Here is a 22,099-nt window from a genome sequence, read left to right as displayed (position 1 = left end):
AAGTTGAGCAGGGGCCTCAGGCCTGTGACTTTGCAGGGCTGAATGAGTTTGTTTAAGCTCACTGAGTTGCAGGAAAAAGCTAATGGGTTGACAGGTGGAATGGACTTGAAAAGAGGCCCGAGTATCTTTCCAAACACTTGATCACAGCCTCCTCCAAGTTGCCATTGGATTGACCTTTGTGGGGCTGGGGAGGGGGTCTAAGCTCTGAGATCAGGCCCAAGGCTCTCTTCTCCTCTCTGGTCATCATGTCCATCACTCTGTCCCTCTGTGACAGTCCTGCACATTTCTCCCTGGCAAGCAGCTCCAGACTGATGGGCAAGGGTGGGATAGAAAGGAGCATGCCCACCCCCTCTCCCCTCTCCCCCTCCCAGCTTTCCAATCACACTGACAATTTCTCTCTGCATTGTTTCCAGTGCCATTAATATTCATAAGCGACTTCTCTATTGTGTTTGCAATTTTCCAGCAGACAGACAGGCCTGCGCTCCCCTGTTCTAATAGGATGCAAAGCTCACCAGCTCAGATCTTATTAGCAAATCTCCATTAGATACTGGGCCCTTCTGGACCACCTGATAGGCGCACTTCCCACCACGGGTGACAGCCAGAGCAGGTCTTAATCCAACATGACTTTCAATCCCCACTGCAGGGACAAACTGGAGGAGAAGCCTGGGCAGGTGCAGATCAGGCTGAGCTGGGCATTCTATTAAGAGGTGCAAATGGAGTCCCTGGGGTGTCCAGGGCAGAGGGGCCACCTGTGGACAGCTGCTTCTCTGCCAGAAAGAGCCACTGCAGTTGTCTCTTCTTTCCATCACTCACCTTCTCATTCTATTCAACAGAGTGAGCACCCAGTGCGTTCCCCTGAGCCAGGCCAGGGCTGGGTGCTGGGATGTGGGGGGGCCTCCTTCCTCCCTCCAAAGCTCTCAGGCAAGTTGGGAGGCACCTGCACATTTGGACATTGTCCGGTGGAGGGTTCTGTGGAGGAGTAAGTCAGGGGGCTTGGGTCCCCAGAGGGAGGCAGCTCAAGCAGGGTTTGATTAGCAAGAGCTCAGTGGAACCAATGTGGCTGGGCAGAGAAGCTGGAAGCCATCCTCAAGCCCAGGACCACTCTGCACTTGGCCTTGACCAAGCCTCTCCACCTCTTCGTGCTGCAGCTTTTCTCCAGCCTTAAAATAAGAATAAAATTTCCTGGTCTGGAGTTGCTATGAGGCCAGTAGGAGCCTGGCCCTCAAAGAATGATGTGTTTGTGTAGCCGTCATTATTGGGGTCTCCCAGGTTTCCCCAGCTGTATGTTCTTCAGTCCAAGCTCCAGTGTCTGTATTGTGCAGAACCAGCCTTAAGCTCGGGTTGGTTCCATCTGGGCACTTCCAGGCCTTATTAGTGCTATGGCTGCTTGTTATAAAGTTGGAAGTTTGCTGGGCACTGGTGGCTCATGCCTATAATCCTAGCTACTCAGGAGGCTGAGATCTGAGGATTGTGGTTCAAAGCACACTAGGGCAGGAAAAGCAATGAGACTCTTTATCTCCAATGAACCAGTAAAAAACAAAAAGCTGGAAGTGGAGCTGTGGCTCAGGTAGTAGAGCACTAGCCTTGAATAAAAAAGCTAAAAGCCAGCACAGTCCCTGTGTTCAAGCCCCAGTGCTGGAACAAAAGAAAGAAAGGAGAGAGAGAGAGAGAGAGAGAGAGAGAGAGAGAGAGAGAGAGAGAGAGAGAGAGAGAGAGGAAAGGAAGACAGAGAAAGGGAGTCAGGATATCAGGGGCTCTAAGCCTCACCCCTTGGCTGTGGGGGCCGCCACCTTGGTGTGCATGAGGCTCACCTAGGTAAGGAGGGCAAGTCCAGGTTCTGGCTGAGGGTCCTGGTCATCACTGATGAAGTTGAAGGACTGTCAAGACCACTGTAGGATGCCTTCCTGCATCTGAAATTGGATGCTTTTAGTGACAAGGCCCAGACTCAACTGCCCAGTGTTTTAGCTGGCAAGAAGCTCCCCATCAATGTGCTACACTACACCCTGGAATCAGGGACTGAGTTTGGGGTCCTGGCCATAGGAGGTGAGGCCCTGAGGGCTGAGGCCTTCCTGCAGGAGGTGGCACTGGACTTAAACTGAGCTTCTAAGAATGGACAAGCATGCAGAGAGGAAAAAGGAAAGTGACTCGGGGTGGGGGGTAGCCACAGGAAGGGCCAGGGCAAATGGGAGGCCCCAGACCCCCTTCTCCCTAGGGTGCAAAGCATCATGGGAAGCTGCCAGTCATCTCCAAATGCCAAAGGACCAAGAATGGGAGTTAAGAAAATCCTCGTGAGAGGAAGAGGGAGTGGACCGCATAGGTGGGTTTCAGGGCTGAGGGTTCCTGTCATCTGTGAATCTCCCTGTCCTCACTAGGGGCGGACAACTGGAGGCTCAGCGGCTCTTTTGGGGGCCAGGAGAGTTTGCCACAATGTCCTAGCTATTTTGTGGAACTGGGTTTGCCAGGGAGAGTGTGCTGTGGGGGTGGGGTGGGGCACAAGCTGGGAATGTGGGCTTTCTGAGTCACTCAGCTGGCTTGGGACTTGTCTCAGCTGTTGGATAGCTGTGTGACCCTGAGCTAGCCCCATAACCTCTCTGAGCCACCCATGGGACTAGTTATTAGGACTAGGTGAGATGATGCGTACAAAATGCTTAGCAACAAGCCTGCGGCTGAATGGGCCTCCTCAAATGAAGAGAGCTGTGGCTTTGATTGCTGTTATTTTGAGGCTGCCCTCGTGGAGGCCCCAGATGGTGAACAGCTGAGCAGCTCCATCTTTGGGAGAATGGGTGGGGGTCTGGAACTTTGGCCTTTGACCTCAGGCCTGGGACAGATTGAAAAGATGTTGGCAGACCAGAGCCATTATTGAGTCTGGTAGCCGAGAGAGAGAGAGAAAGAGAGAGAGAGAGAGAGAGAGAGAGAGAGAGAGAGAGAGAGAGAGAGAGAGAGAGAGAGAGAGAGAGCGCCCAAAACATAGCCTCCTCAGGGTGCTGCATCAGATGGGCCATTCCCAAATGGGGCTCTGACTGGGTTACCCAGGGCTTCTTCCAGGGGTCAAGGGTCACACAGGTCTATGCAGGAGTGGAGCTTGGAGGATGATCCAGCTGTCAGACAGCTTGAGGGCCATCCAGGTGACCTCCTTTTATTATTATTATTTTTTAACAGCTTGCCTTAGTTCTTTAATGTTACTTTATAAAATCAACACAGATTTATTTCATAGTTTTGGAGGTCAGAGACCCCAACTCTGTACCACTGGGCAGAAATCAAGATCCTTAGAAGCTCTGGTGAGGATCTATTGCTCACCAGGCAGACAGGTGAGCTTGTGGCGGCTGTGAGTATCCCTTGGCTAATGGCTGCATCACTGCAGTGTCTGCCTGTGTGGTCACATTGGCTTCTCCTCTTCTGTCTATGGCAGCTTCCTGTCTGTCTTCATCTTAAAAGGGTCCATGTTGCTCGTTTAGAGCCACCTCAACAACCTAGGTTCTGACCCCTATCTTGGGATTGTTTTTTTTTTTGTCAGTTGTGGGGCTTGAACTCTGAGTCTAGGCGCTGTCCTTGAGCTCTTCAGCTCAAGGCTAGTACTCTACCGCTCTGAGCCATAGCACCACTTCAGGTTTTCTGGTGGTTATTTGGAGATAAGAGTCTCATGGACTTTCCTGCTGGGGCTGGCTTTGAACCTGGATCCTCAGATCTCAAACTCCTGAGTAGCTAAAATCACAGGCATGAGCCCCCAGTGCCTGACTATCTTGAGATTCTTAACTAATCATATTTAGAAAGTCTTTCTCCAATTTTTTTCTATATAATAAGGTAAAAGTCACAAATTCTAGGACTTAGGGAGTGAGTACCTTCTGGGGACCAATATTCAGCCTATCATATAATTTTTGTTGGTCTTTTTTTTTTTTTTTTTTTTTTTTGCCAGTCCTGGGGCTTGAACTCAGGGCCTGAACACTGTCCCTGGCTTCCTTTTGCTCAAGGCTAGTACTCTACCACTTGAGCCCCAGCCCCACATCTGGATTTTTCTGTATGTGGTGCTGAGGAATTGAACCCAGAGCTTCGTACATGCTAGGCAAACACTCTACTGCTAAGCCACATTCTGGTCCCTCATATTATTTTTCAAAAATATTAATTTTAGTCTTCATAAAGAGAAGCAATGCTAACCCAAGTTGTAGGAACTCTTCACCCAGTTTCTCCTTAGGTTCAAATTCTATAGAGTAAGGAGGACATTTGTCAGAACTAGAAAATAAATCCTGTTACAATATGTAGAAGTTAATCTCAGAACTTAATCTGACTTCCTCAGTTTCCCCATTCGTGTCCTTTTACTATTCCAGGGTCTGGCATTCAACTTGGGTCATTTGGGGCCCTTCCAGATTGACTGCTAGGTCTTTTAATATATATGATCTTCCCTCCCTCCCTCTCTTTCCTCTTATTTTCTTTTTTCTCCTTTCCTTCTGTGTTCTTCCATCCTTCTTTCCCCCTTTTGCACCCCAACTTGGCCTTCTGCAACTCTAACTCCAGTCTCACCCCAGCCTTTTTTTTTTTTTTTTGGCCAGTCCTGGGCCTTGGACTCAGGGCCTAAGCACTGTCCCTGGCTTCTTCCCGCTCAAGGCTAGCACTCTGCCACTTGAGCCACAGCGCCGCTTCTGGCCGTTTTCTGTATATGTGGTGCTGGGGAATCGAACCTAGGGCCTCGTGTATCCGAGGCAGGCACTCTTGCCACTAGGCTATATCCCCAGCCCTCACCCCAGCCTTTTTGAGTGTGGCCTAAAAGCAGGGGTGGTGATAGGGGAGAACAGGGGTAATCTCTCTCTCTCTGTCTCTCTCTGTCTCTGTCTCTGTCTGTCTCTGTTTCTCTCTGTCTCTGTCTGTCTGTCTGTCTGTCTGTCTCTCTCTCTCTCTCTGTGCCAGTCCTGGGTGCTGTCCCTGAGCTTTTGTGCTTAAGGCTAGCATTCTACCACTTGAGCCACAGCTCTACTTCCAGCTTTTTTTTTTTTTTTTTAGTTTAGCACAGATAAGAGTCTCACGGACTTTCCTTTCCTGAGCTGGCATCGAACTGCAGTTCTCGGATCTCAGCCTCCTGAGTAGCTGGGATTACAGGGGTGAGCCACCAGTACCTGCTTTAGGTAATATCTTACTCCAGTACTTAGTCCTGGCTAAGCACAAAGAACACACTGGAAGGTAGGGCTTACCTTGGCTTTGCTTTCTCCTCAGCCCACTGTCTTCCCCAGAGAAACTCTGGCCTTTTCTTCAAGACCAACAGCTCAGGAGGTGGGGATTGTCTGGGTTTAGATTCAGACCAGGGGAAGTGGAACTGTGGCTCAAGTGGTAGAGTGCTAGCCTTGAGCTGAAGAGCTCAGGGACAATGCCCAGGCCCAGAGTTCAAACTCCACGATCAATAAAAAAAAATAGATTCAGACCTGGGCTTGTGGCCTCCTTCTCTGTTTCCTCTGTCTGCAACCTTGGGCAGCTGACCAGCCCCTCTCTGTACCTTTATAGAATAGGGGTGGTATGATCGACCTCAGAGGGCCTGGGAGAAGTGTGCCCAGAGAACAGAGCACAGACAGATAAACCTTGGTTTATCTTTGTGACCTTTGTGGGCTCCAGAAGTATGGGAGAAGGAAAACTGGAAGGGGGAGGCAGGTGAAGGGGGGATCTGAGCTGGTCGGCCCTTTTGGGGGAAACCCCAGACTTAAGCATCATTGTACACAGAGGATTTGCTAAACAGATAGAGGCCACTTAAAATGCACACAGGGTGGCCTTCTCCATAAACATACTTACAGATAAGAATAAAAAGATCCTCCATCCAACCATATGTCTCTTTTTGTTGTTTGCCAGTAGGATGCCAGTGTTTTCTCTGTTGCTCTGCTTGGGGTACGGGGGGTTGTGCTATGGGTGTTGAGTTCAGGGGCCCCCAGCTGCCTCTTTGAGCTCCTTCCCAGCAGCCAGTCCTAGATGGGGAACAGCTTCCTCCTGCCCCCTCCCTCTTCCAGCCAATGGCAGAGAAATCTTGATGTATTAATGGACACACTTAACACGCCTCAGTATAAGTCCCTGTTTTAAATCTGGCACAATTGTTTTCACAATAAAGCCTGATTTTTCCTTCCCCACAATAGGGTGCTGAGGGTTTGTACTTTCCATTCAAACATGAAGAAAGCCCTCTTTACTTACTAAAAGAAAGAAGGAAATACAAATGGGCCTTTGCTGTGCTGGAAATTCTGCTTAGATGCCAGGCTGTGATCCAACTGAACCCCTACTCCTCCCTTCCTCTGCCTCCTTCCCTTGGCCTCGGCCCGGGGCACACCATCCCTGCACTCTTGAGCGCCTGTGGTGTGCCTGACTTTGGGTGGGGGTGGAGAGGGTGAGTGCAGCTCATGGCTGTCCCCCTGGAGGGAGAAGTGGCTGACCTACAGCCTGGGGCCACAGCACCCTGGGCAGCATTTGGGAAAGCACAGTGCTCACAGGCTCCACCAGACACACCTCACTATAACCATGAATGGGTCCTTCGGAAATTGTTTTCTATTTCAATCCTTGTAGGAGACGATCTGTGGTCTGTGGTATGGACCTGAGCATCAAGATCCTTAAAGCTGCCTTTTTTTTTTTTTTTTTTATCTCCCACTTGGATTAAGAGAACTGGGCCCAGCACACAGCCTTCCTAGGCCATGGCAGCTATTATGGGATAGGGACTCTGGCTCTTCTACTGGAGACAAAAGGCCTTCCTTTTCAGATACACCCATCTAGGGCTGGAGGTGTAGCTCAGTGGTCCAGCCCGTGCCTAGCATGCACAAGACCCTGGGTTCCATCGCACTGAAAAACAAAATGGCAGCTGGGTGGGGGAGGGGTTAGACATATTCCTGTAATCTACTTGGAAGGCTGAGGCTGGAGGATGACTTGAACCCAGGAGTTCAAGGCTAGCTTAGGCAACATAGAGAGACTCCCCTCTCAAAAACCAATGCAAAGCTGGGTGCTGGTGGCTCATACCTATAGTCCTAACTAGTCACAGGGCTGAGATCTGAAGACTGAGCCCAGACAGGAAAGTCCATGAGACTCTAATCTCCAATGAAACAGAGAAAAAAGACAGAAGTGAGGCTGTGGCTCAAATGGTAGAGTACCAGCCTTGAGTAAAACAACTAAGGCCCGGGCTCTGAGTTCAAACCCCAGCATGGGCACAGATAAACCAACAAGCAAAGAGAACCCAAACCAACAACAGTCCCTCTCCCCAAATCCCCAACTGACCTGCACTTTGTAAAGTAAGTCAGTGCATGTGCGGTGTGCAGACACCATGGAAATCTAAGATGACAGTGTTGCATGGCCATTTCCCAACTGCCAATCCTCAGGCATCCCAAGTGCCTGTGCTCTTTATCTTTCTACCATGGGCCACAGTGTGAGAGGCCTCAGAGGTCTGGTGATGGGGAGAGCTGTCAGCTCTACGAGCTCGAGACCTCCACGTGGTCCAGGCAAGGAGGGCCCAGACAGGCTCCTCTCCCCAGGCACCTTCCTCCCCCTGTTCCTGGAAGCTCCAGCTTGTCTTGATAAAGAAAAAAAAAAGACATTTCCTTCCATGGACTCTGCTTCGCTGCCACTTCAAAGGCAGTGATGAAGTGTTTGTGGCTTTGGATAGGGAGAAATGTCTATGTCTCCCTGCAGGTAGGGTGAATGAGAGAGATGAAAGTGTTATGCCAAGTCGTGAAACGACCACCAAGAAGGCCACCGAGACTCAGACATTCCAAAATGCAAAAGCAAGGCAAGACTTTATTCAAGCAGGCCGTGGCCTGGGCCTTGTCCTACCCACCGACACAGTGGAGGTTAGGAGGAAAAGCCCCGAGCTGCAATTGCACAGGGCTTATAAAAGCCAAAAAACAAAGCTACAGCAATCAGGTGTTCAAGCAAGCAAGATTAGGACACAGGTACAAATCTGATTGGCTCAGGGCTCAAGACATTCTGGGGACGGTTAGAGTTAAGCATTCCCAGGCGGTTAGAGTTCTTGACCGGCTGGGCCCTAATAAACTTGCCCTGGGTTTGCTCATAGTTTAAACAGACAACAAAACAGGGGCTGCCTGAAATTGGGGTTTACTTTAACTCTTCATTTCCTCCTTCAGAAAGCACACATGGTGTGCCCAGAAGAGAGCTGCCCATCTCTAACAGGTGAGCTCTAACAGGTGAGCTCCAACAGGTGAGCAGGAAAAGCTCCCTGCTGCTGTGTTGAAGGAAAGCATTCCTGAGTGGTTCTCTCTGATTACCCAGGGTTCCTCTGTAGTATAGAAGTCAGACCTAGCCAGCACCATCATTGGCCAAGTGGCAAGTTGCACAATCTGGCATCTTGTCTTGATAGCTGTGCCTGAATTCCTAGAGGAAGGGAAGTCACATCCCCAAGTGATAGGTGTTCCTGAATCCCTAGAGGCAGGAGTGGGCACTTGGCCTGTAGGTTACTGAATCTGTCAATCTGGTGCCCGAGACTGGGAGCTTCCTGTGACCCAGCCCCCTGACCTGACCCTATTTAGGGTCAGGCCAGCTCAGGCACCATTATGTCATGCCACATGTCTCCATGTTCGCATCCTGTGTTCTGTGTCCTGGCTCATCTCTGGTGACCATGGTGTCCCAAGTCAGCTCTCCATTGGAGCTGGATTGGTTTCTGTTCTTTCTTCTTTCTCTGGCCTGTTTCCTGATAGTGTGAAGTCTATTTCTGGCCTGCAGGCCTTTGTAGCAACTGGCTGCCTGCAGACTGCTAATGCTCTAATAAAGACTCCAAGACTCGATCCTTCAATATGTGGCTTCTTGGATAATTTACCATATAACACCTCTAGGGACAACCATGGTCGACAAATGTCACCTCATATTTGCAGTCAGATGCAGGGAGGCAGTGGTGGTGAGGGTTCTTTCCTGAAGCTTCCTGGAGCCACGCTGACTCCTCATCCTGGGCAAAGCCTCTCGCTCTCACTCTCGCTCTCGCTCTCCCTTGGCGCTCTCTATTGTAACAGAGGCCGGGAACCAGGGGGGGCTCCATTTTGCTCCCTTGACATTCTTCAGGAGAATCTTCCCAGAGTCTCAGTGGCGAGGCCTGCCCTTTCTCCATTTCCCTGTGGTGAGTGGAGAGAGGAGCCTGGGTTCCCTGCAGCCCAACTGAGTGGCTGCTGTGTGGGAGCAGGCTGCTGGGGGAGGGCGCGGCCACCAGGAGTGCCCTCCACAGCATCCCAGCCTCAGCCTGGCCCCACAGAGCCCTGGAGAAGTGAATGAACTTGGCCAGGGAGGCAAGATGGCCTCCCTGGTATATCCACACACCTGCCAGGCATTGGCCATGTGCTGCCCCTGGGTGGGATGGGGGTGACCTTCCAGTCAGAGAAGGGGCACAGTGTGAGCAGCTGGCACCTCTGTGTAGGGCACTGATAGCATCTGCCAAATGCCCCTCTGCTTTGGGGAAAATAGTTGAGATCTATCTTTTCCTCCTCCTCCTCCTCCTCCTCCTCCTCCTCCTCCTCTTCCTCCTCCTCCCTCTGTTCCTCCTCCTCCTCCTCCTCCACCTCGTCCCTCTGTTCCTCCTCCTCTTCCTCCTCTTCATTCTCCCCCTCCTCCTCTTTTTCCTCCTCCTTTTCATTCTCCACATTTTCCTAATCCTTCTCTTCCTCTTCTCCCTTCTCTCTTTTCTTTTTGCCAGTCCTGGAGCTTGAACTCAGAGCCTGAGCACTGTCCTTGGATTCTTTTTGCTCAAGGCTAACACTCTACCACTCGAGCCCCAGCGCCTCTTCTGGCTTTTTCTGTATATGTGGTGCTGAGGAATGGAACCCAGGGCTTCATGCATGCTAGGCAAGCACTCTACTGCTAAGCCACAGTCCCAGACCCTCTCTTCTCTTTCTTATGGAGACAGAGTCAGGCTAGCCTTGAACTAGAGATCCTTCTGCCTCCACCTCCCAAGTGTTATGATTACAGGCACCTGCCTGTACTGAGTTGACCTGGAAAAGGAACAGATGCAAAGGAAGGCTCTAGGATCTCGTTCTTTCACTGTCTGTGGGAAGGGGAGAGACAACGGAGCATGGGGGTGACCATCCTGCCTCATAGTGGGCTGGGAGCAGAGAGAGGAAGAATGACCATGGCCAGGCGAGCAAGCGGATGGCAGGAGCCAGGAGTCAGGTCTGAGGAGCCCATAAACCAGACAAATGCATGTTTGATAGAGAGATAATTCTCGAGGATGAGGGCCGTTGCTGGCTCCATGGTGATATACAGTGGCAGTCTGACCCTGCAGAGGGTAAATCTGTCAGGTGCTTTCTAGCTTGAGACTGGAAGCCCCTGAGCTTCTGCACTAGGGTGGACATCGGGGTGGGCGTGGACTATGAATTGTTGAGTGGATCACTGTGTTCTCAAGGTTGTTCTGACTTCACTCCTCAGTGCCATCCGGGTGCCCTGGGACAACACAAGGTAGCACTGAAGTGGATGGAAAGGAACAGCACCTGCCTTGTCAGGCTTAATCTCCACGTCCCCCCTGGGGAGACGTCAAGCCTCTAATTGTGGGGGACACTCGGCTCCCGCCGGCGGGAGGGCAGAGCGTGTCCCGGTCGGGCTAAGCTGAGCTGGGATAGGGCTGCCGAAATCCCTGTATGTCCCCAGCCCCCTTTACGACACTCGACAAGAAGATTCAGGGGGAGCCGCCCGATGGTCTTCCAGCTTCCAAAGGGTTTTATTCAAGGGAGGGGTTTATATAACAGTAATGGTGGCAGGAAGAGGGGGGACTAACTGGGTATTAACGATTGGCTAATGAACTCTCCATCACGATGATGTCACGGAACTTCCTCTATGGGCGAGATCACAGCCCCCCAAGGACCGGGCCTCTGGGGTCTCCAGCGCCATTATGACACATGTGCTTGCAGACGAGAGGCGGGGCTGGTTTGGCATCTCTTCCGGTAGAACCCGGAAGGGAGTAGGAGGGGCTAATCAGCCAAGCAGCCCCAGGGCAGGAGAAGGGGCCTGTCTCTTAGGTATAGCCAGACCCTGACACTGCCTGACACCTTGGCTGTTGTTGTTGTTGTTGTTTGCTATTGGCACCCAGGATTTTTTTTAAGACTTTGTGGCTAGGCAAGTGTTTTACCACTTGAGCCACATACCTCCAGTCTTTCTGTTTTCAGTTTGTTTTTCAGACAGGGTCTTGTGCTTTTGCTCATGCTAGCCTCAGGCTAAGATCCTCCTATGTTTGCCTCCTGAGAAGCCTTCCTTATTCAAGGAAAGTGGTTGGATTCTGTAGTGCTTGTCTGCGTTTGGAGGGGGCGACCTGTGATAGCCCAGTTGCATGACCTTGGGTAGGCCACATACCTGCTTTGATGAGACTTCTTCATCCTTCTCACAGGATCATAACTGGCCCTCCCTCATGGGGCTGTGATGACGGTTACTGGGCAGCTGCTCCTGGAGTTCTTTGTAGAGTGCATGGAACAGAGTCAGAACACAGTGAAGGTCAGCTTAACAATGATGTGCCTCCAGAGGTATCAGCCATGTACCTGTCAGCAAAGCATAGGCCCTCAGACCCCTGTTTCCTTATCTGTCAAGTGTGCTAACCACACACAGAGGCAGGGTCTACAGGGGTTCAAAGCATGCCCCCATCCTATCGTTAGAGAAGTATGGGAGGGGAATTTGTGTGGCCATCTTCAGATAGGCTATCCCTCTCCTTTCTCCTTTCCAGTCTCTTGGGCTGAACCATTCATTCCAGATACCATCCTAGAGTCCTGTGCAACAGTGGAGAGATGGCAGCAGGAGGCTATCTGATCCCTGCTGGAGTTTGAATTTGTCTCTTCCAAGATTCGGGTGTTGGTATTTAATGGTCAGCATGATCTATTTGAAGGCAGTTAGGCTCCAGGGACTCCTCTTCCTTTACACAAGAGATCCCCCAGGAAGTGAGGAGGAGGGTGCTGCCCTTTTAATTTAGAGATGAGGAAGTGGAGGCTCAGAGAGGTCAAAGGGCTGGCCGGGGGTGACACAGCATTGGTAGTCTAACAGGAACACAGTCTCTTGAGTCCTTGTGGATGCTCTTTCTTTTCTACTCTACCTGCTCCTGGCCATGATCAAACACTCCCAGACTGTATTCGTTGATGGCAGCCTTACAAATTATGTGGGCTGATGGGCAATGGGCACTGAGACTTATAGCTGCCAGTATCCCTTGACTAGTAAGTGTAGGGGCAGGTAGAGCCCTAGCATTGTCCAGTCTTGTCCTGGGTGGGAGTGAATTACTGCCCAGCCAACTACACTCTGTGTGGCCAATCTAGAGCTTATCAGAATACAAAAAAGCATTACAGCCCGAAGGTTATTTTCACTGACAACTGTTAGGATATGTTCTTGGCCCAAATACTTTCCAAAAAATTCTGGCCAACTGAGCAGACGGGCATCTGTCACTGGCATAACCAGGAGCTGGTGGGACTTGCTGATCAATCATGCCACTTAGAACAGTGCAGAACACCCAGGTAGGAAAAAACAAACATGTCTGGTGCTGAGCAGAGAGAGCACTGGACAGAGCACCAATTGTAGCTCCCCCCGCCCCCGCCCCCCATGCAATTTCAGCACCCTGGACAGCTCCCCAGAGACCAGAAATCCAGAGACCTTACCAACCAGAGCCTCGCCTCTCAGGAGCAGGCAAGGGTCTTTCTATGTATACTGGCTGATTATTTCACAAGAGAATCAGAGTGCACACATTTGCAAAGGTGTGACTTAGTACTTTTTTTTTTTTGAGTTTTGTTTCTACTTGGACTTTCAGAAAGGAAAACGCTTTAAGGTGACACCCCATAAGTCCTGGGTGATAAGATTCATGGTAGATCTGGTAGAGGAGTGGGAGAGGATAGCAGGTGGCAGGTGATCAAGAGGCACCAGGAGAGGGGAGAAAGAAGAGTACAGGAGAACACTGGAAAGATAGAGAGGACATGGAGTGGGGGTCTGGGAACAGCAGAGGAGAGATCTTGTGGGTTGTAGAGTTTTCTTGTCCTCACCTACTCCCTCACTTTCACCTTGAGAGAGGATAGGTAGGTTGGGGGTCATCTCTCTTGTCCCCATCGCTTTAAGCGTAGTGCTTAGATGAATCACTCTTTCAAGTTCTTCAACTGCTCATAGCACTTAACACCCCAGAGATGCTACTTGGAGCAGATCAATGTCTTCCCTAGTGTGGCTACTAAGAAAATGTCTCAGTGAGGCCCTACCAACCCAGGGCAGGATGTGGGCTAGCTGTCTTTGTGGTCCTTCATTTCCAATCATGAGAAACTGACAGATATCTGAGGGCCACTCTTTGAAGGCAGAATGAGGAAAATTGCTCTGCTAGGCCATTCAGGGCAGGGCAAACAGGTCCAACGTCTCCATGCAGACTAAGGACAGGCACTCATAGCTGTGGTCTCAATGTGGGGACATTCTGTTTTCAATGGCATTTAGTAGTCTTAGCCCCAAATGGTGGGAAGGCAGGAAACTGCTCCATCAAAATAGTTAAGAGTACAAAAGCTTAATGTCATCAGGCTTTCTGGAGAATTGACTCATGTGTAACACCTGGCCACCCACATACGCTGGGCAAGAGGAAGGTGTGTGTATGCTCAGCCAGGAAGGCTCACGCTTCCCTAATGAATTCTAACAAATTCATCTTGAGCTGTAAAACAAAATACTGAGGTGATGTGGTCGGGAAGGGATTAATGGCCCAAGTTTCTATTGCATGCCAGGCACAGTGCCAGGGCCTCTCCATGCTGCTAAAGGTCCGATTACTGCTCAGCATGTGCCCTCTTCCCTCTCCTCTGGGGCAGCCCCTCCCACCCTGGCATTGGCCTCAGTCATGTGATCTACTTCGGCCATTGTGAGGTGGTGCAAGTGATGCTGGCCCACCACCATCCAGGCCCAAGGCAACATGGTGGATATCCACATATTCCAGGATTCTGGTGGCTTCCTTTGGAGATGAGCAGACCCCATTCAGTGTGGATGCTGACAGAAAGCAGAGCTGAGCCTGTTCTGCAACCTCGGGTTCAGGATGGACCTGTGCCCCCCACCCCAATTATGTGGGTTCAAAAGCAAATGCTTTATATGTCGGCAGCCCCTATACTCTGGTGGTGTTTGCATCTCAGTGCTGTTCAGGAATTGTGGTGGATACAGCATGCATTCTCGTCCTATTCATTCCTTGGCCCAAATCTGTGAAGTAAACCCCTCACATTACACCTCCGCCCCCCCCCCCACCCCTACCCCAACACACACACCTGTTTGGTAGGAAACTGGGGGCCCGAGGCGAGCAAGTGCCGGTGGAGGCCCCAGGGCCCAGTGCTTGGTCCTACCTATACTTTGAGATCCTACACTTAGCATTCTCCTCCTTTGAGGAGGTAAGAGAGCGCTTACTTGGGCTCTGCTAGGTTGGGGGGAGACTCAGACACACCCATGGAGACATTGATGGGCATCAGGATGGGGGCCAGCAAGGGTGTCCCTGGCTGGCTGTGGTGGGGGCAGGTGCTAGGGAGCTGTGGGGGTGTCAGCTAAGCTCCTTTCAAAGAACCAGCAGGGGCTCCCCACCCCGTGGTTGGCAGAAAAGGTCATCCTTGGCGATTCAACCCACAGAACAATGACATTTCGAGGATCAAAGGAAAGGTTAAAATATTCCTATAAATCTATTCTTGGGACTTTTAAGTATTTCCAATGTAAAGGGAAAATGTCATTTCTCTCCTCCTGCTCCCCACCAAGAGTGGTGGAGGGTGGGGTCTCCTCTCATATTCCTAGGGAGGGAGGGAGGATTCACTTCAAGTCTCTATGTGCACATGTAAAGGAAGGTATACTTAACACCCAACTTCATTTGTTTATGGAAATTGGATCTCCAATGGTCCCTAGGAAAGCTTCCCCAACAGGAAAGGAGGGGTGGAACAGGGAAGGCTAGGGTACCCAGTGGTTCCCCCCAAGCTGCCCACCCTAGTGGCCAGCTGTCCCTGAATCCCTGTTGCTGTGTCCCAGACTCTTCCAGCCTAGGGGAGCCCAGATTGACACTCCATCTTCTTCTAGATTCCATGTCTCAGTGAGGAACACACCCTTCTTCCCAATGGATCACCAGTCACCAAGATAACGATGGGGGGGGGGGGAGAGAAAGAGAGAGAGAGAGAGAGAGAGAGAGAGAGAGAGAGAGAGAGAGAGAGAGAGAGAGAGAGAGAGAGTTTCCACTCTGGGGAATGTTTGCAGATGATTTAGAGAGATAAGTAGGAAAGGGGACAAAGACCTCTCTGTGGGTGAAGGAATAATATATTTGACTGTCAAATCCTGAAGAAACCCAGAGAAAATGGGTATGGTGGTACATGTCTGTAGTCCTAGAACTTGGGAGGCTAAGGGATGAGCAGTGCAAATTCAAGGACAGCCTGGGCTGTTATAGTGAGACCCTGTCTCAAAAAAAAAAAAAAGCAAGAAAAAAAGAAATTTTAAAAAGGATGGAAGCTGGGCACTGGTGGCTCATGCCTGTAATCCTAACTACTCAGGAAGCTGAGATCTGAGGATCATAGTTTGAAGCCCGCCTAGACAGGAAAGTCCAAGAGACTGATCTCTAATTAACCACCAGAAAACCAGAAGTGGAGCTGTGGCTCAAAGTGGTAAAGTGCTAGCCTTGAGCAAAAATGCTCAGGGACCGCATCTGGGTTCAAGCCCCATGACCAACAAACAAATGAACAAAAAAAAAGAAAGAAAGAAAGAAAGAAAAGAAAAGAAAGGAGGGAAGGAAAGGAGGAAAGAAGGAGGAAGAGAGAAAAGCTAGTGAGGGCTTCCCAAGAGTCACTATCTGAACTGAGTCCAGTTAAGGGTCCTCTTGGTAGAGGAGGACAGTGTGGGCAAAGGCTGAGGATTGCCAGCCTGGTAGAGACCTGAGGATCACTGGGCACCACAGGGAGCAGGTGTCTTGCTATAGCCTGGTTTTCCATCTGTAGACAGGGTTGCCTGTGGGAGGGGGGCACACCCCCACGGTCCGCCTGGAGATGCTGTTATTCATAGTCCTCAAACTGTCACTCACCTCCCACACCCATCAGTCACCCAGCCACCCAGTCCCATCTCATCTGCCACCCAGACACCTCTCCCCGCCTTCCCACTCACTCCCGCCCACAGCCACCCTAGCCAGGGCTTGCTCAGCATCTTTTGGGGAGGTGCCATCTTTTCTGAGTGGCTCTGCCTCTGGGTAGGCTCCCTCCCTGCCTGGCCTCCCCCCCCCCCCCTGCAGTGGCCATGGACACTGCTCAGGATGTCTGATGGCGACACAAGGTGTGGTTCCTCAGAGTGACACCTGAAGTCCCTCTCTGCCAGTATTGCTGTCTCTCTAGCCTTGTGAGATCCCGCCCCCCTGCAGCCTGGGCCCCCTCTGAGCTGCAGGAACTCCTCTAGCCCTCTGCCCACCTCCCCACCCACTTTGTGAGAACCATTTCCTCCACCCGAGTTTCTCTTCTCTGGGTTCCTTCTCAGGAAGGACTAAAGATGTAGTGGAATGAAAGGGATCACCACTGCTTCATGACAACTGAGGTGCTTAATTCCATAGCATTTGAGACAATGTCTTCCTCCTCCTCCTCCTCTTCCTCCTCCTCCTCTTCTTCTTCTTCTTCCTTCTTTTTCTTCTCTCTTTTTCCTTCCTTCCTTTCTTCCCCTCCCCTCCCTTCCCTTCCCCCTCCTCCTCTCCCTCCCTCCCTCCCTTCCGTTCTTTCTTGTGCAGTTAGTGGAGCTTGAACTCAGGGCCTGGGCACTGTCTCTTAGCTTTTTTTACTCAAGGCTGGAGCCACAGGCTCCACTTTTGGCTTTTTGCTGGTTAACTGGAGATAAGAGTTTCCCAGACTTTCCTACTGAGGTGACTTTTGAACTGCAATCTCAGTCTCCTGAAGAGCAAGGGTTACAGTGCCCTGATGTTTTCCATCTATAGCTTTGTTAGGAGATGTCTGTGTGGTTTTGTCTCTCATGGACACTTCACCAGGACAGAGGCCTTCCTGTGTCCTCTGTCCTTAGAGACATGGCTGGCACCAGGCAGGAAACAGAAAGAACTGTGGAATCAAGCAGAAATGACCCTTTGCAATAACCCTGTGGTGCACACCCCATATGTGGCCCTGTTGCACACATGGGGAAACTGAGACTCAGACAGTAACTAGGACAGCTTCTTCTTCTTTTTTTGGCCAGTCCTGGGCCTTAAACTTAGGGCCTGAGCACTGTCCCTGGCATTTTTTTTTTTTTTTTTTTTTGCTCAAGGCTAGCACTCTGCCACTTGAGCTACAGTACCACTTCTGGCCATTTTCTACATATGTGGTGCTGGGGAATTGAACCCAGGGCTTCATGTATACGAGGCGAGCACTCTTGCCACTAGGCCATATTCCCAGCCCTAGAAGAGCTTCTTCAGTGCTCTGATTCCAGGCCTGTTCCTGGGAGCTGCTCAAGGTCATGGGCCATTATTGGTTTATTTCCAATGGGACCCTCGGGAGTCCTCCCTGCCCGTGTGTGTGTGTGTGTGTGTGTGTGTGTGTGTGTGTGTGTGCGCGTGCATGTGTGTTTCAGTACAAAGACAAAGGGGCAGATGGGTCATGTTGGGGTAGCTGGGGTCGTATGAGGGAGCTTCTTAGTTTAGCCTCCCAGATTCCTTTCCTGGTGGGGGTGCAGGGCATTGATGGTTTCCAGTTGTTCCTAATTGGTTGGTACCAGATAGTGGGGAGCAGCTTTGGGCAGGTGAGGGTGGCTCACCTGTGTGCCAGGACAGTTCAGGGATGGGTGATCTACAGTTTAGTACTCAGCCTGTGAGGCTTCCATCCAGACCACCGCTCGCTGTGGAGAAGAGGCCCACCTCCCCTCTGAGTCCCAGGGACATCCTCCAGGTGAGGTGGCTGGGGACATGAGCAGTCACCTCCCCTCGCCCTTCACAGGGAAGAAGTGAATGAGTACACACACAGCATCTAGGACACCCCTCCCCTCTGCTGAATGGACCGGATGACCCCACAGCTACTGAAAACAGAAATGTAGCTACTTCCAACCTGATTTCACTCTAAAATACCCACTGCAACTTGAAGGCTTACTATGGAAAAAAATAGTAAAGTACTGCTCAAGTAATTTCTTTATATAGGTTACATGTTGATGGGATAATATTTTGGAGATATTGAGTCCAATAAAATAGACGATTAAAATTAATTTTTCCCATTTCCTCTTACTTTCTTTAATGTGGCTACTAGAAAATTTAAGATTACATATGTAGCTTGCATTTTGTTCATTATTCGGGGTTGATTTAGAGCAAAGCTACACATTAGTAGGTGGAAGGTAAATGCACACACGCGCGCGCACACACATACACACACACACACACACACACACTTCCAGTGCTGGGGATTGTACTTGAGGTCTTGCCCATGGTAGATTGCACCACAGTGGGGATTCTGGAGGCCAGGCCACATGGAGAGGGCACCTCCCACTCCTTTTCCCCACCACCCAGAATGTGGGTGCCCCTGCTCCCAGTTGTATGACTGACCAACTGCCAAACCACAGGGACTCCCAGGAAGAGGTAGGGAGCTGGGAAGGGGTGGCTCAGAGGTAAGTGAGAGCACATAGCTTGATGGCTTCCCGGTTATCTCTCCTGTGTGACAGGAAACATGGCAGGGGGCAGGTCTGGACACACCTGGCCAGGTTTATTCTGATGGGAGCAGGAGGAGACATGAATGCAAGTAAAACTCACATGGCATTTTCATATCCACACAATCCTGCTAGACAATGGTTGTGGTTCCTTGCTTCTGAGCCCCATTTCTGCCTACTTCCACTTCCTTCCCCTCAATCCCACTCTTGGTGTTGTCCAAAACCACCAGCCGGGACAGGTGAAGATCACAGCCCTGTTGGGGACTCAGATGCACAGAGGCTTCCAGCATCCTTGCCATCACCACACCCATCCTTTTACCCAATGGATCCCCAGAATTCTTCTCTGTGGAGCCATCCAACGACTTGGAGGATGCAGTGTTCTCCCCCCTGCCCCTGGGTGTGTGTGCCAGTTCCACTGAGCAGGGGCAGGAGGCCAGGCTGGTGGGGTTGCCATTTTCTCTCTGACATTTTCTGTCTATGATAAAAATCTTGAACACTCAACTGATATTTTGCCACCCTTTAAAGGGAAGGACTGAGCTCCCCATCCCCGCCCCAGGCTGGCTTCTTTGTGAAGTTCAATCCTTAGAACAGAACAGCCACGCCCCCCCCCCCCCCCCCCCACCTCCCAGGTAAGGAAGGCCAATCGGGCCCCCTTGCAGATCAGGCTGTGCCCAGGGTGAGGTCTCCTCTCCTGCTGCACCTGAAGGCCAGGACCTGGAAGAGAGGGGAGGGGCGAGGAGGACCTTCTTTGGAGATGTAATTAGGGTATTTTATTGGAAGGAGAGATTTCTCCTCCTAGAGATATTGGGAGGCTCAACAAAGTCTATCACCGTCATCTCCACAACCTAGAAAGACAATTGAGATTTTTATTACAGGCTAGTGACCTCCTGTAAACACTGTGGAGCCTGAGAGAGTTGAGAGTCCAGTAAAGCCTGCGTGGGAGCTGCGGGACATGTGTATATGAGTGTGTGTGTGTGTGTGGGGGGGGTGTTTCTCAGCGTACAGTGGGAAGACAAACCATGCTTGGTTAGACAGTGTCTAGCTACACCACGTAGATAACTGTTTCTGAAAATACCTTCAAGATTTAAGGCCTCAGGAGTTTGGAAGGATCCTTCTCTTTCAGAGTTCAATTTCCTGAGCACCTACTATGTGCAGAGAATATGGGGGTGACTAAGGAGCTGTGCCTACCTCTGGGGTACAGTGCATATTAGGGACAACTAAGTACACAGAAAGGAGATTGTGTGTAGGAAAGAGGAATGAATTCCATGGGGGGGGGTATCCTGGAGGGCTTCTTGGAGACAGTGACCTTTGAACCAGGTCTTTGTGGCTGAGAGAGTTGAGCTGCTCTCTGTATGCTGAGGGAAATTTCCAGGCCACCTCCCCAGGCCTCTAAGCCAGAAGCCTGTGATGCACTGGCCACATCCCACCCTACATGTGTTCGACAGATGGGGCATGGAAATACACCTCCAATCTTTCCCTTCTTTCCACAGGGGCATTGCCCAGGTCATGTCACCATCAACTCCCCAAGTGGCTTTTGTCTAGTAGACATTTGCCATCCAGGGCTGCCACCCAGCCTCCTCTCATATCCCTTCCTACAGAGGCCCCTTGACCGGACACACCTCTTCCCCTTCCAGTCATGTGGTTCTAAGGATGCTGACTCCACTTCCTACCTGCAGTGATTGGTTCAGGGGTGGTCACATACTCAACATCAGGCCAATCAGAGGCAACAGATATGCTATCAGGCAAGTGGAATCAACTTCCTCTTTTATTCTGTCGGCACCTGAATTAAAGTGGCTGGGAGGTGGGAGCTGTGGCAGCTGTCTTTGCCCTCCCATGGCATGATCCTGGGAGGGGAGATGAAATGATGCTTTTGAGAGAAGAGGGGGGAAAAGATAGATGGAAATAAACTGAGTAGCAGAAACATTATTTGAACCCTGATCAAGGTTTACCAGTATTCCTACTCTGGATTTACAGGTACCTTTGTCAACAAATTCTACTTTTTTTTTTTTTTGAATCAACTTAAAAAAACAACCATTTTGCTTCAAAAGAATGAGGTAGCTTCTTTAGAAGTCTCCCCACAGCCTCTCCCATCTCTTCCTAAGAGCTTTATACTCCATGGACTGTGTAAAACCCTTTAAGTGACTGCCTGTTGCGCTAAGGATGTAGTCCTCAAATCCATCACACGGCCCATGAGACCACATCATTGGAGGCTGCCCTGCTCCTCAGATGCATTCTCCACTTTCTACTCAGGCTGGCTTTCTCTCAGATTTTCCAGTGGGCCATATACTTTCTAGCTCAATCTTCTCTTCCTCCTCCTCCTGCTTTATTTTTATTTATTTATTTAATTTTAAACTCTGGGCCTTGTGATTGATAGGCAAACACGCTAGCACTTGAGCCACAACTTTAGTCCGACTTTATTTTTTTTCTTTTTTGCCCAACCTGAGGCTTGAACTCAGGGCCTAGGTATTGTCCCTGAACTCATTTTTTCCTCTACCATTTGAGCCACAGCACCACTTTGGGTTTTTTCTTTGATTTAACTAGAGATAAGAGTGTCATAGACTTTCTTACCTGAGCGGACTTCAAACCATGATCCTCAGATCTCAGACTCCTGAGTAGCTAAGATTATAGGTGTGAGCCACTGGTGCCTGGCTACTTTTTTCTTTTTTGCTGGTCATACTTTTTGTGTAGGTGCCAGTACTGGGGCTTGAACTTCCAGCCTCATGCTCTCTTTCAGACTTTCATGCTGAGTGAAGCCACCACTCCACTTCTGATGTTTTGCTGGTTAATTGGAGAATCTTTCAGATTTTGTCTACCCAGGCTGATTTCCAACCATAAACCTTTGCCTTCTGAGCAGATAGGATTATAAGTATGAGCCATCAATACCTGGCTACTGGTTATATTTGGGATGGGGTCTTGCTTCTTGCCTGGGAATGTGCCTGGACTACCTATTTTAGGTGGTCCTATCTGCCTATTTTAGGCTTCCTATCCTAGCTGAGGTCACAGACACTTACCACTTCTTCCAGTTTCTCTCCGTTGGGATGGAATCTTACATATTTTCCTGCCCAATCTGGCCTTGAACCATGATTCTCCTGTTCTCAGCCTCTCAAGTAGGGAGGCCATGGTAGCCAGCTCCAGCTCAGTCTTCCTAAGCACTACTCCCTGAGCCCTTGCTCTCTATTGGATAGGTCTAACCTCCTCTGGGTCCAGCCTCAGTGGGGCCTCCTCTAAATGCAATGAATCCCCTGCAACATTCTCCTTTAGAACCTGCTTTTCTTCTGAGCAGTTTTCAGTCACATGTAAACATGCCTCCAAAGCCTAGATTGGTGGAGTGAGCAGATGGGAGGGGCCCAGGTATCATCAAACCCTACCTCTAAGCCTGGTGGTGGAGTGAGCAGATGGGAGGGGCCCAGGTATCAGTACCGTCCTGCCTTCAAAGCCTGGATTGGTGGAGTGAGCAGATGGGTGGGCCCCAGGCTTTGCATTGCCTCAGCTCCAGGAGCCTCCTGACAGAGACAGAGGTTGGAAATGGTAATGGCAGTAGGAGCCTTTCTATCCCCTTAGCTGCTCTAAA

Source organism: Perognathus longimembris, chromosome 13, assembly GCF_023159225.1.
Source record: "Perognathus longimembris pacificus isolate PPM17 chromosome 13, ASM2315922v1, whole genome shotgun sequence".
In the NCBI taxonomy this organism is placed as follows: domain Eukaryota; kingdom Metazoa; phylum Chordata; class Mammalia; order Rodentia; family Heteromyidae; genus Perognathus; species Perognathus longimembris.
This window is presented reverse-complemented; position numbering follows the sequence as displayed.